This window comes from Phlebotomus papatasi, chromosome 3 (genome assembly GCF_024763615.1).
Source record: "Phlebotomus papatasi isolate M1 chromosome 3, Ppap_2.1, whole genome shotgun sequence".
Taxonomy (NCBI): Eukaryota; Metazoa; Arthropoda; class Insecta; order Diptera; family Psychodidae; genus Phlebotomus; species Phlebotomus papatasi.
The window spans coordinates 28058666-28071887 of NC_077224.1; the positions used below are offsets into that span (position 1 = coordinate 28058666).

Consider the following 13222-nt stretch of genomic DNA (forward strand, 5'->3'; position numbering starts at 1 on the left):
TAGCATTTTGCCTTAGACACACTTACGACTTAAGCCGAGAGACGACTTAACGTAATTATAATCAAAATAATGATCAGATTATATTGGATGAGTTCATATATTCTGTCAGTAGAAGAGGTCGAAAGTTTGGAGTGGTATATCTCAGCTCCTGATGAACATAATTGGATGGGTGAACTATTGTTGGAAAGCTTGGGTCATTAGCTTTTAGAATCTGGTATACTTAATCTGCTATGGATAAACCATGGTCATCCAGAACCATTTATGTCGAAGAAGACACTTTTTGCAGCGTCATTTTTGACCATCTACTTCTGGGACCAGGAGTGACCCACTTTTCTCGCACATGGACTGTTCATTAGAGAAACTCAAAAGGTACAATTTGTGGAAGAAACTTTTTTTTTGAACATCTTACTTTTTTTATTCATCGACTTTTGCAAGAATTTTGAAGTGTTAAACGCAAGGAAAAAATTACAGAAATCCTAAAAGAGTGGTTTCTGGAGGAGAAGGATAGACGTTGGGGTGAAATTGAAGTGACATTTGGATTCCTTGGATCAACTTATGGGGGAGTACTTAGAACATTCCAAGTCGATATCTTCATTAGTTTGTCCAGAAAATGAGATAGAAGGATTTCTGTCATTTTTTTCTATGCGTGTAAAATGTTAAAATTCTTGAAAAAGTCAATGAATAAAAAAAAGTAATATGTCCAAGAAAAAAATTTCTTCCACAAATTATACCTTTTGAGTTCCTCTAACAAATAGTCCTTGTGCGAGAATTGTGGGTTACTCCTGGTCCCAGCAGTAGATGGCCAAAAAAGATGTTGCAAAATGTGTCTTCTTCGACATAAATGGTTCTGGATGACCATGGTTTACCCATAGCAGACTACATATACCAGATTCTAAAAGCTAATGAGCCAAGCTTTCCAACAATAGTTCACCCATCCAATTATGTTCATCAGGAGCTGAGATATACCACTCCAAACTTTCGACCTCTTCTACTGACAGAATATATGAACTCATCTAATATTTCAATGACTTTCTGACTAATCCGTCTCTCAGCTTAAGTTGTGAAACGGCTTAGTGCGACACTGATGGGATTTGAGTAAAATCATTATTTTGATTATAATTAATAATATAATATAATTGACGTCTCTTCAAAATTTGATCCCCAAAAATGGTTTTTTCAACATATCGTAAAATAGTTTTTACTTAGGGTAGAATAACCTAATTTAGGACCTACTCCAAATGAGATTTTTTTTTATGAAATATAGCCTCAATGGATTTTTGATGTATTTGAAGCACAAAGACTCAAATATTAAGACAGTTAGTTAGATAATATATAAATATAGACATATATACAAATATAAGCTACGAAAAATTAGTGTTTGGAGCCGTTTCTGAATTAGGCTATTCCACACTACTTCTTTCTATCTTTTTTATTTTAAAATATATTTATTACAAGCGATATAAATCAATGTATGAACTAAAATGATCAAGGTGTAGAGCGTACGGCCTATTCGACGCATGTCAACCCTGTTGATGGCTGTATCCCGCCAATCCACATTCTTTATTCTTTACACACCCTACCATCCCAAGGAGGGCTGCTGAAGGTTGTTATATGGCGCTCTTGTTGCTTATGGCAATTAACATCATTACTTCAGTGAGTGAGCATTAGTCATCGGTGACAATTCACTCTCAGGAAATTGAAATAAGGGTGGCAACCTCAGTTCCCCATTTTCCCCTTATAAGTTTGTAATTTTATTCAAGTGAGCCCCATCAGGCTTACAAAGGACTCACTCATATTAATAAATCCTTGTCAATTGTCCGAGAAACGCATTACTAAATCCGAAAAACCCACTCTTTCGATCGAGAAAACCGAGAAACGTAATTTATGCATCGCGAAATTCGAGAACCCAATTTTTGCATCGCGAAATACTGGAAACTCAGTTTTTCGTGAAACTCAAAAAACCAGAAACCCCTTCCAGAAAAAAATAGGAATGAGTTTACCATTTGAAAAAGATTAAAAGATTGTCACATATCGTTATGATGGTACCATTTAAATTTATTGAACTGGTGGTCCATACTTGTTAGGTATTCCAAGACCTTTGAAATGAATATTCATTAGAGAGATTTTTTCCGTTTTTTTTCTTTATTTTGCTAATTTGATATCTGTTGTATTTAGAGATTGTATTAAACTCAACGGCTTATACGGTTAGAGAACCAGTGTTTCTGCTGTTTACCTACGAAGACCGGTTGTGTAGTCGGTCGGCAGCCGCAACACAGTTTATTGAAATAAATTTGAATTGAATTGTTCCAAATGGGTTCATATTCGCAACCAGTTGAGATCGGTTAAGATTTAACCATAAATCAAAGAAAGAATTAATTATTGCCCCAAAAATAATTTGAAATACGATACCTATAGTTTTTTAATCTTAGACCTTAACTTCATGTTAGTTAAGTTTTGAAATGGTTTAGATATTCTGAATTAGGGTAAGCGTACCAAATTTCTGCATAATTGCCGAGTTAGTTAATTAATTAATTAAGTTAGTTAATTAATTATAAATATTTTTAACAGAAGTTGATTTTTTTGTTACATCTTTTTAATGAGTGTTGCTTAGAGTCTCGTAGATAGTTTATTGATTTATTTCTTTTAAAATCATTCTTTATAAATTTTAAAATGAATAAAAATATAGAGATAGCTTTGTGTAATATTTTGGCCACTTATTCTCATAGGTCCTTACCCTTCCGGAATTCTATACCAAAGTTTTTTTCACAGTTTTTCAAAGTGACATTTTTTTTTTTGCTTTGTACAATCATTAGAGTATGAAGAAACTAAAAATTCATGGAAATTTTGAGGATAAATAATAAAAGTGGCCGAAATTTCGTACACTTACCCCATAGGCCTCTGTTACAGCTTTTACATAAAAAAATCATACAATTAAAATTTCTGTTCCTTTCTTATCTATCTTTTTTTTCTTCCCGTGGGCACCATAAAAATCTTAAATTTTAGTGTAAAAGATAAACATGTGCCAATACGTTTGAGGAAGAGACGGAAACGAAATTAAGATTTCGGAAATGCGGAAATAAATGTTTAATTTAACAATATTCAATTCTTTGTATAATTACTAGAGAATGCTATTTTAAAATAGCATTAGAAAAGTGTTAAGATGCTGTATATACGCGTAACTTTTATTGTATTTGGTACAATTAATCCCACTTAATTATTTTAACCTTGTTGACAAATATGACAAAATTTAGAGAAAAATACGTGCTTTCTCATAACTTATGAATAAAATTAATTAAAAAAGTATGCAAGATATTTAAAACTAATATAAATTTTCAAGTTTATACATAAATATTTTTTGTTCTTGTCTTTGTTAGTTTAGCAAATGACTTGTGAATTTTTTCCACCCCATGTTCAAGTTTTCAACTCAAGAAAATAATTGAAGATTCTCACACTGTCCGTCCCATTGTTCTAATTAATTTTATTTTCTCATTTTCATGCTGTTTTACGTAAGATCGGTGCGAAAGAAAATCGAAAGTCACAAAAGAGTGGGAGAGCATACCGATGCTGCCTCGACGTTCCTTAAGTGTTGCTTAAATGCGTGACATGGGGGCGAATGAATTTCATGATAAAAGTAAGAGAAATCCTAAGTAACACCATGACAGTGAAGTGTTATTATCCCCTTGGTTATCCTCTCTGGGTTTTCCTCATTGAAGAACAAATTATCATATTCATGAATTTCATGGGGATTTCTGTCACTCTACCACACATTTATTTTTTTTCACCTTCTGTGAATAACATTTAGGGGATGGAGATTTTTCTGAGGGTGGATTGGTAATTTTTTGTCATATCAAATTTATTTTATTCAACACAAAAATTTATTCAACCGTCATCTGATTTTTTTTCTCAATTTTCTCCTTCACTTTAACTATAGACCAAGAGGTCCATGTTGTCCGCAATATATGTATATATAAGAAAGGGAGTTTTGTCTTAAAAATTCATGCTTCACATCAACTTAAAAATTCCCCGTCCATTAGAAACGCTTGAAAGCGTACAATTTTTATTCTAATTTTTAGAATACCAAAGAAAATGGCTTCATGAGTGATTCTGTATAAATACTTTTGAATCAATCTCATTCTGGAAATTGAGATTTCCTTGTATTTAAAATGATTTTTAAACAGTAGATTCCATATTTAAAAAAAATCATTGATAATTAAATTTTCTATAGGGTAAAGCTTTCAAGCTTTGCACACTTCATTTTTTCTCATATTCCTTTAATGAATCTCAATAGCAACATAATTTAATAACGTCATACATTTCCTAAAAAAATCAAGTCAGATTCATTAGAGGAACTTGCTAAAAATATAAAGTATTCGAAGCCAGAATATGTTCAAAGTCTGAAAGCGTTCCTCTATGTTCATAAGCTTACACAAATTCAAAAAAAAAACTTTTCTCTCAGGAGTTTGCATATTTACAAAAATTAAACTCTTTTGCAGATTTATAACACTGAGAAAAAAAGAGGGTGCGATTAACTGTTTTCCTCATAACTTTAACACTTTTTAGGTGTAAAAATATATCAACATCTTTTAATGTTAATTTTACACCTTTTTAAGGATAAAATTAACATGAAAAAGGGTAGCTTTAAGGCCCAATACACCTAAAAAGGGTAATATTTACACCGATTTTGGATGAATACTGCAGGGTAAAATTAACATTTCCGGAATGTTATTTTAACTTTTTCGGATTTCTCTCAGTCAGTAAAGGTAAACTACCTTCACTCGACCAGTCAGTGGGTCAATTTTCTACACTGATTCGTTTTATTTATGGAATAATTGACCTATTAATGTTAGATCATAAGCTAAATATTATAGCAATAATAGCAAATATAAATAAATAAATAATTCTACCGGTCGAGCGAAGGCACTTTATCTTGTGTGGTTTTTGCTAGACTACAAATTAGTACTACTACGAATTACGAATATGAAAAGGTGGAAAATACATGTGTGGTGGTAAAGGGATAAAAAGTGCATAACAAGTGCATATACCGGGAGATAGCCAGTAGGGAATCATGCTCTGTTGAATGTAATGAAAATTGTATTTTATTTCACTAAAATTTTCTGTTAAAACTGTGTTTTTACAAGACATATGTGCAGTGCACTTTTCCTATCAGTTTGCATTTTTAGAGTTATTTTTTCCCTACTAAAAATGTCACACGCATCGTTTGATTGCAAATTGTAAAAAAAAAAAGTATAGGGTTTTGCTTGGTGAAGTGGATACATGGAAAAATATTTTTGCTTGTGGCAAAATTCAGGCAAAATTGATGACATTTTTCGATATCTACTTATATAGTTTAAATACCAGGTACATATACATATACTTTAATTCGATTTTATGCAGTTTCATGCGAAAATAAAATATTATATTACCAAGGTGAAAATTTATTTTGACATGATACAACTTTTTTCAATTTAAACAAAAACAAACGAAATGTGAATATATTTAATTTAAAATCAATTTACACCTTGATTTTGGTACTTTTTACTGTTATGAGCCAGAATAAATTTTTTTTTACTATAAAAAAAAAACATAAAATGTAGTAACGAATTTTATAGAAAAATTTGCGGAATTCATAATGTGTAAATTGTGGAATTCTCAATGCTTGTGAAATCCCTTGAATTTTCGATACTTACAAACATATCGCTCACTGGAAATAACAAGGAGCTAACTCAGTTCTTTTTGCTATTTTGGGATTTTAATGCATTTAGAAAATTTTATAAATTTTCAGGAAATATAAATCACTAAATTTCTTTGTTAGCTTTTTAAAATTTTGCTGTTTTTTGATTGCTTGTGTAATTTGTACACTGAGAGAAATCCGAAAAAGTTAAAATAGCATTCCGGAAATGTTAATTTTACCCTGCAGTATTGATCCAAAATCGGTGTAAATATTACCCTTTTTAGGTGTATTATGGATTAAAGTTAACCTTTTCCATGTTAATTTTACCCTTAAAAAGGTGTAAAATTAGCATTAAAAAATATTGATATATTTTTACACCTAAAAAGTGATAAAAAATATGAGGAAAAAAAGTTAATCGCACCCTCTTTTTATTCTCAGTGTAGTAATTTGAAGTAAATGAGCACAAAATGGATTTATCGTTCAAATTTTTCTGAAACAGAGGATTAAGTCAATCAAGTTTATTCCTATTCAATGTTTATAATAATGATCAAATGATATTAAATTGGGATAATTATTTAGAGGAGGAAGTGGGATACCTTCCAATTGGACAACTTTTGAAATTGGATTGTTTTTCTCATCCATCCAAATAGATTTGGACCTTACTATGATATAAATTTATATCGACAAACCAATTGTGAATGAAAAATAGCATTATGATAAGATATAGGTTTGTTTAAAAATTGGAGAAAAAGGCCCAGCTTTAAAGGTGCCCGAATTTGAAGGTGACCCACTTTTTTCCCATACACCAAAAATTTTTCATGCTGTTTCCCGAAAAATTGTTCAAAATATGTTGATTCCTAGTAACTTCCAAGGAGCAATTTCCTGCCTCTGGAAGCTCGTTCTAGTCATGTGCTACTCCCGAATTTGGAGTTTTACGAAAATTAACGACACAAAATTTGTAACTCCTTTTTCTGTTTAAGCTACAAAACGGATATAGGTACAACTTTTAGTTTATTGGTAGACCCTGTCCATGAATCGGTTATTAATTAGATCATTAACCTTCATGATCCTGTACTTCCCCTTAAGCCACTCAAATGCTTCTTAATTGATACATCAATTAAACATAGTAAAAGAAAAATTCCTTCCCTTTTGATTATCACTGGCGTAATTATTAGGCATCGTGGGACCGCTTAATCGAAGGGATCACAGGTGACCCACTCGTCCTTAAATTAGTAAAGAGTAAAATATACTTTAGCGATAAATTAACATCTTTTCATTTAGTAACGTGCTTAAAGCAGAAATTTAATTGTCCAATAAGTATCTTTATAAAAGATAAATAACACAATATTTTCTCAAAACGTCTGGATATTCGAAGAATTCAAATTGAATTTCGAATTTTCAAAATAAATTTTCACAGAAGGTTGGGGAAATTTATGAAATAACTACAGTAAGAAGCTAGCAAAAGATTTACTTAGTGATTATGATGCGATTCAACAGTAACACAAAAATATTATGAGCCCTAGAGGAATTCTGTAACTCTCTGGCAATGCCATATAGCGTAAGTGTGCCAAATTTCGGCATAGTTGCATGCAAGCGCTAAAGTCTCAAGTTTGAAATGTAATACTTTTAATACAAATTGAATTTTTTTGTTACTTTTTTATAAGGAGTATTGCTTGGAACCTTGTAGACAGTTTATTGTCTTTTTTTCTCTAAAATCATTCTTGATACATTTTAAAATGAATAAAAATGTAAACGTAGCATTGGTGGCCTATTCCGGCCACCTTAATTCTCATAGTTCTTTGCTCTTCCGGAATTCTTCCAATGCCTTTTTCAGATCATCTTCCTCGTCGAAGCGATATTTTATGTTATTTTTTGCGTTGTATAATCTCTAGCGTATGCAAAAACTAAAAACTCATAGAAATTTGAGGAACAAAAAATCTGGCCGGAATTGCAAGCTGGCCGGAATTTGGTACACTTACCCTATGACTGCATTTGAATATTAGGACAGCTTTTTCGAAAATGTCATTCTATAATCCTGGCATTGCCATGTGACATTGTCAAAAGTCACACATTTGAAATTTCTGGTAATTCAAGTGAATGCTCTTAAAACATATCAGCCAAGACGGACTCCATAATATCATTAAATTTAGTCAAATCATTATCTAAGTCTAAATCGTAAGTTTGTCAATCGGGCATAAATGTCACAATATCTCCCTTAGTTTTCTCTGATGAAATGGACTCATAACATATTTTAATAAAACTTTTCAAAAAACTTTCTTCATCCATTGATATTCTTTTAATCAAGCCAAACCTTACAGTTGCAGAAATTTTTAACTATAAGTTATTTTAAATCCATGTTAAATTACTGATTTATAGAAAATTTAAGCATTTTCTCCTTTTCAAAGCGTAATGCTTTAAATTATAATAATTCGATTTTGACAGTAAGCGGTAATATATTTAAAAGATTATATAAAGTCCATAAAGTAATATAGTTTTTCAAATTATTTGCGAGAAGACTTTGAGAAAAATGTAAGTTGCTGACAGTTTAAAATTATGTTTCTTCATCAAATTCATTCACCTGGAATATTTGGACAAATTTTCTGTCCAGCTCAGCATGTTTTCTCGTTTGCCTCCAGTTGAGAAGTGCTATCTGAATGTTCACGAGGGTTCTCCTTATCGATGTTATGACTCAATTGAGCAATTCACATTCAAGTGATACAAGAGTGCCAATGACGAATTGACGAATATTGAGGCACAGTTGGACTCTCAATATTGACTGACCCCATTGGATTATTATTCTTCGGTTCACCGGAAATTGTTCATTTCACCCTTGGAGTCAGAATCCCAGATTCAATTGAGTTTTCCTTTCTAGACAAGTAAAAAGGATATTCTCTGTATTCTGTGCCTTCTTCCCACTTGATATTGATTGTTATCATTGCGCCCACACTGTTCACACACTATGCTAGGAATTGGTTCCCCTGTGATAGCTTGTTCTTCTAAGATTTTCAATTTCCACATATTCATGAATTCTCGCAGCATCTACTTGCTGTCAAGAATGTTTGGTGGAAAATACTTTGATGAGTTTGAGGGATTCACAAGTGGTTTTTCCTGAAGGTATATACGTATACCAATCGATTTTCCGCCCAAACATTTTAGAACCAAACAGACAAAACATTTGTTTGATGAAAGAGAAATTTTCCTGGCGTCTCACCGTTTTCTTTGTAAAAGCCATAGAAATTGATGAATAAATTTTCAACGTGAGACACGACCTCTTTTTGGGTCCAATTCTATATCGTTCATTCTATTCTTTACAATATCTTGAGGAAGAAAAAAATGCACATGATGGAGGTGTATTCTGTTTCAATTGAATTCTCCCTTTTTGCTCATATAATTTTATGTTTACGCCAATATAAAAGCATTTCACAAATGTGATCATTTGGAAAAGCTTTCAACATTTCAAATATTGTATTACTTAAGGATATTTGATGTGAATCACAAACTCTTTTGGCTTCCTTCCAGACTTTTTCTCTTAAAAAAAAATAAGAGAAAAATAAATGTAATATGATGAAAAGTATTTTTTAATAAATTATGTCATAGATAGAATATTTTGCTTCGCTAATATTTAATAATAAATATTAAATAAATGTACAGCGCATTCGACACATGTCAACCCAGTCGACGGTCGTAACCACCAATCCTAATTCTTTTTTTTCCTTCGACACGCCTAACCCCTACCTCAGCCTTCAGTAAGTGGCCTATTTCTCAAAAAATTGCCTTAATCAAAATTTTTTGTTCCAATCGGCAGTGAATCGGTGAAGTACATGTAAATCATGTATACGTGTCTCAAATATTTTTCAAAAATCTTTTCTATTTATTCGAAAACTTGTAACGCGGCTAGAGGCCAAGGGTAAGAGATATAGTCTTCCGGTCTTCGACTACCCACCCCATTTACTTTTTTATTTGTCCTTAGGGTAAGTGTGCCAAATATCGACATAGTTGCATGCAAGCACCAAAGTCTCAAGTTTGAAATGTAATTAATTAATAGAAATAATTAATAGAAATTGATTTTTTTCATTCCTTCTACTTTAGGAGTATTGCTTGGAACCTTGTAGACAGTTTATCGTCTTTATTCACTTTAAAATTATTCTTAATACATTTTAAAATGAATAAAAATGTAGACATGGCTTTCGTGCCCTATTTCGGCCACCCTCATTCTCATAGTTTCTTGTCCTTCGGGAATTCTTCAAATGTCTTTTTCACGTCATCTCGTTTGTCGAAGCTACATTTTTCGTTATTCTTTTGCATTGTATAATCTCTAGAGTATGTAAAAACTAAAAATTCATGGAAATTTGAGGAACAAAAAATCTGGCCGGAATTGCAAGCTGGCCGGAATTGGGCACACTTACCCTATGTTTATTACTCATACTATTATTCTAAAATGTACTTTTCTTGAGAAATTTATGAATACACCCAAAATCATGCGAATAGAATTCACGGACAACTCTTTCCCGCAAGTTGAGGCACTTCGCAAAGCTGGGACCTTATGCTATCCCTTTTTATTTTAGATTTTTTTTGTATTTTAGTCAGTAAAAGTAAATATCTCCTTTAATTTTTAAACAAATGGAGCTTTTACCTTTAAAAATTAAATTGCTGCGATATTTAACTACCCTACATATCTTTATCGTCAGTGGAAAATTTAATGAAATTCCCCCAATACTATAATTGCATACTGTGCCCTGCTACATGATCTTTATCAAAATTTAATTTGAAATGATTGGATTTGGAATGCTTTTTCACAAATTAATTGTAATAATTGTAAGTTTTCGAAGTTTATACCCATATGTATAACATTCAATGTTCAAATTGATAGTGTAGAACCCTTCTATAGCTGCAAAATTTTCAGAATAATCTATGCAACGTAATGTTACACTTGAATTTCTAACACATTGTTTAATGATGAAAATTTTATAGAATAATCACTAAGAATTTAATATACATACCACATTTTAGAGAACATGAACAAATACGAAATGTGAATAAAATTTAACTTCTCCTGAGAATGTCTCTAAGATTATTATTTCAAAGACTTCTTTCATGAAATTATGTGTACTGTAGAATGTTTGAATTCCGTTCATGCGTTTCGAATAGGAAATTACTTTACCAAGCAAAGACATTACATGGACGCCTTTCAATGGAAATTTATATATTTGGAGATAAAAGAAAAGTCAAAATTAATTTCCCTTTTCATCTATAGATAGCATTTTGAAGGATGAAATCTTAGTAATTGTCTGCTTCATTTGGTCTCAATTTTAAATTGGTATGTGGGGCTTTTTCGTTTATAACTTCTGGTGATATCGTTGTATATTTTCTGCCTGTTTTTCACTCATCTCAGCATTCCTCTCCTAATCATTCAGGGGCCCATGAGCAATCCATATCCAGCGACGTGTATTAAATTCCAACAAGCGACAAATTTATACACTCGAGTTATCATCTGATTTGATATTAAATCTCATTGTGACGTCAAATACATGGGCATCATAAATACGAGTAATATATTTTGCTGAGTGTGTAGAAGAGAGATAGAAAAAAAAGCCAATTGGATGCATGTACCAAATGTGTTCAACAACCCCACAGCGAAAATTTCCTATGAGAATTTTTTTCAATTGAAAAAAGAACCAAGGAGAAAGGGGTTATGTTCAAGGGTGTGTTCTCAAAATCAATTTTCAGAGTTTGGATACGCGTTACATGCTTTATATATGAAAAATGTACATTGCTATTTCGCCATTGCGAGCATTCCAGTGCTTGAGAAAATTTTATTAATAATGTTGAAATAAATTAACTACCAAATTCAGAGGAGAATTTCTCATCTGCCATATAACTATTGGAATTTAAATGAAAGCTTACAGTGTTGCTTATGGAAAATGCAACGAATGCAATCTTGAAGAAAGTTCTATATGCAAAACATTCTGTCTGCTCAGCAATAAATTACAATAAAATAAAATTACAAGATTTTTCCATTGGAGTAAAATGGTCTTTGTTTGAAATGAAGTCATCCTGTCTAGGGTTGAAATGGAATGTGGGAAGGGATCATATTTCTCGTATCCTCATTAAGTCTGCTCAAGATATTCTCAAGAAGACACTATAATGCGACAATATTGTGCTTGAGATGCTCTCAATATTGCATTTGAAGGGGCTTTTACGATCACTAAATGAAGCACTGAACCCAAAATGCATCGAATCAATTTCAACAGTTCAACCTCATTGCTCACGTTTTCCCAGGGATCCCACACAAAAGTACCCTTTGTTATGGGTGAGAAAGCAATCAAGTATAAAATTTATATTCATTGGTTTCTTCATCATACCTCCTCAATATCTTCATTGAAGTCTGTCTAAGTGCGTCTTTTGCTCCCAATCATAAGATAGAAAATTCATAAAGCTGTTGTTGCTTGGTGAAGTTACTAGAACTTGGGAAAAACAATGGCCAGATAAAATTGGCAAAGTAATTGAAATTTAAATACATTAAGGCTTCAATCATTCTATAAATTTTACATTGCTATTTTCGGTCATGTAACCAATTTATAACTAATTTAAATTGGTTCTCTGATCTGTCCAAAACCCGGTTAAAATAGCTAAAATAGTTACCCGTTTAAATGTAGAAAACGGTACCGGTCAAAATCCCGAAAAGCCAAAATCCCGGCTATTGGCTAGTCGGGATTTCGAGTCATTCGGGATTTTGCCATTTTGGATTTGATCGGGACCCATAGGGGGATCTAGGATGAAGTGTAACAAAGTCAGATTTTTTTTCACGAGATACCATAATTAAATTGACTAAAATCATATTCTTCTAACCACAAAGATTCTTTCGAATTTAAGAGTAGATTTTGTGCACATTCTCAAAAATTCTGAAGCAAATATTGACAATTATGGGGTAATTTGTATCAATTCAATTTGCCTTATTATCTTGCTTCTAGATAATCTATCAAGTATCCAAGTTGACTTTCATGTTTCATGAAGTTTTTACAGTTGTTGCAAGCCATTTTTTAATATTTTATTTGCCCGTAAACTTGTAATTAAATGAAAGGTTAAACGTTAAAAAAATGTAGTTAAAAAAAATATGGTCTTCTGTACTCCTCCGCATAAGTCGATATTATCTAGATCTACAGTCTAGAAGTAGGGGAGACTGGGGCAAAATTTGTCAAAACGAAAATTTCAATATTCACTATTTTCTAAAATGAAAGAGACTGAGGCTTGAAATTTTTATTATAGATAGCCTTCATGGACCTTCTTAAACTCACAAAGTTTCAAGGGATTCGAGGAAGGATTATGTAAAATAAAAAATAATGAAATTTTGAGCCCTATTTTTGGAATATTTGTTTATTATTATTATTTTTAATTATTTATTTATTATTTATTACAGAAAATATCAATACTGATTAGCTCAATTTAAGCACATTTCTCGCTAAGATAGAGAAAAATTATCTTCGACAAAATTGTAGAGGAATAAATTTCCTATAAAAATATGTCTATTTGATATTTTTAATGTTTGCGAGA

At 31.7% G+C, this 13222-nt stretch overlaps 1 protein-coding gene across 7 annotated transcripts in view; it reads left to right on the forward strand.

Moving 5' to 3' along the window:
* The window catches only part of LOC129807444 (cAMP-specific 3',5'-cyclic phosphodiesterase), a 378877-nt gene that overhangs the window by 303350 nt on the left and 62305 nt on the right, over positions 1-13222 (forward strand). The gene's annotated exons all lie outside the window — the stretch shown is intronic.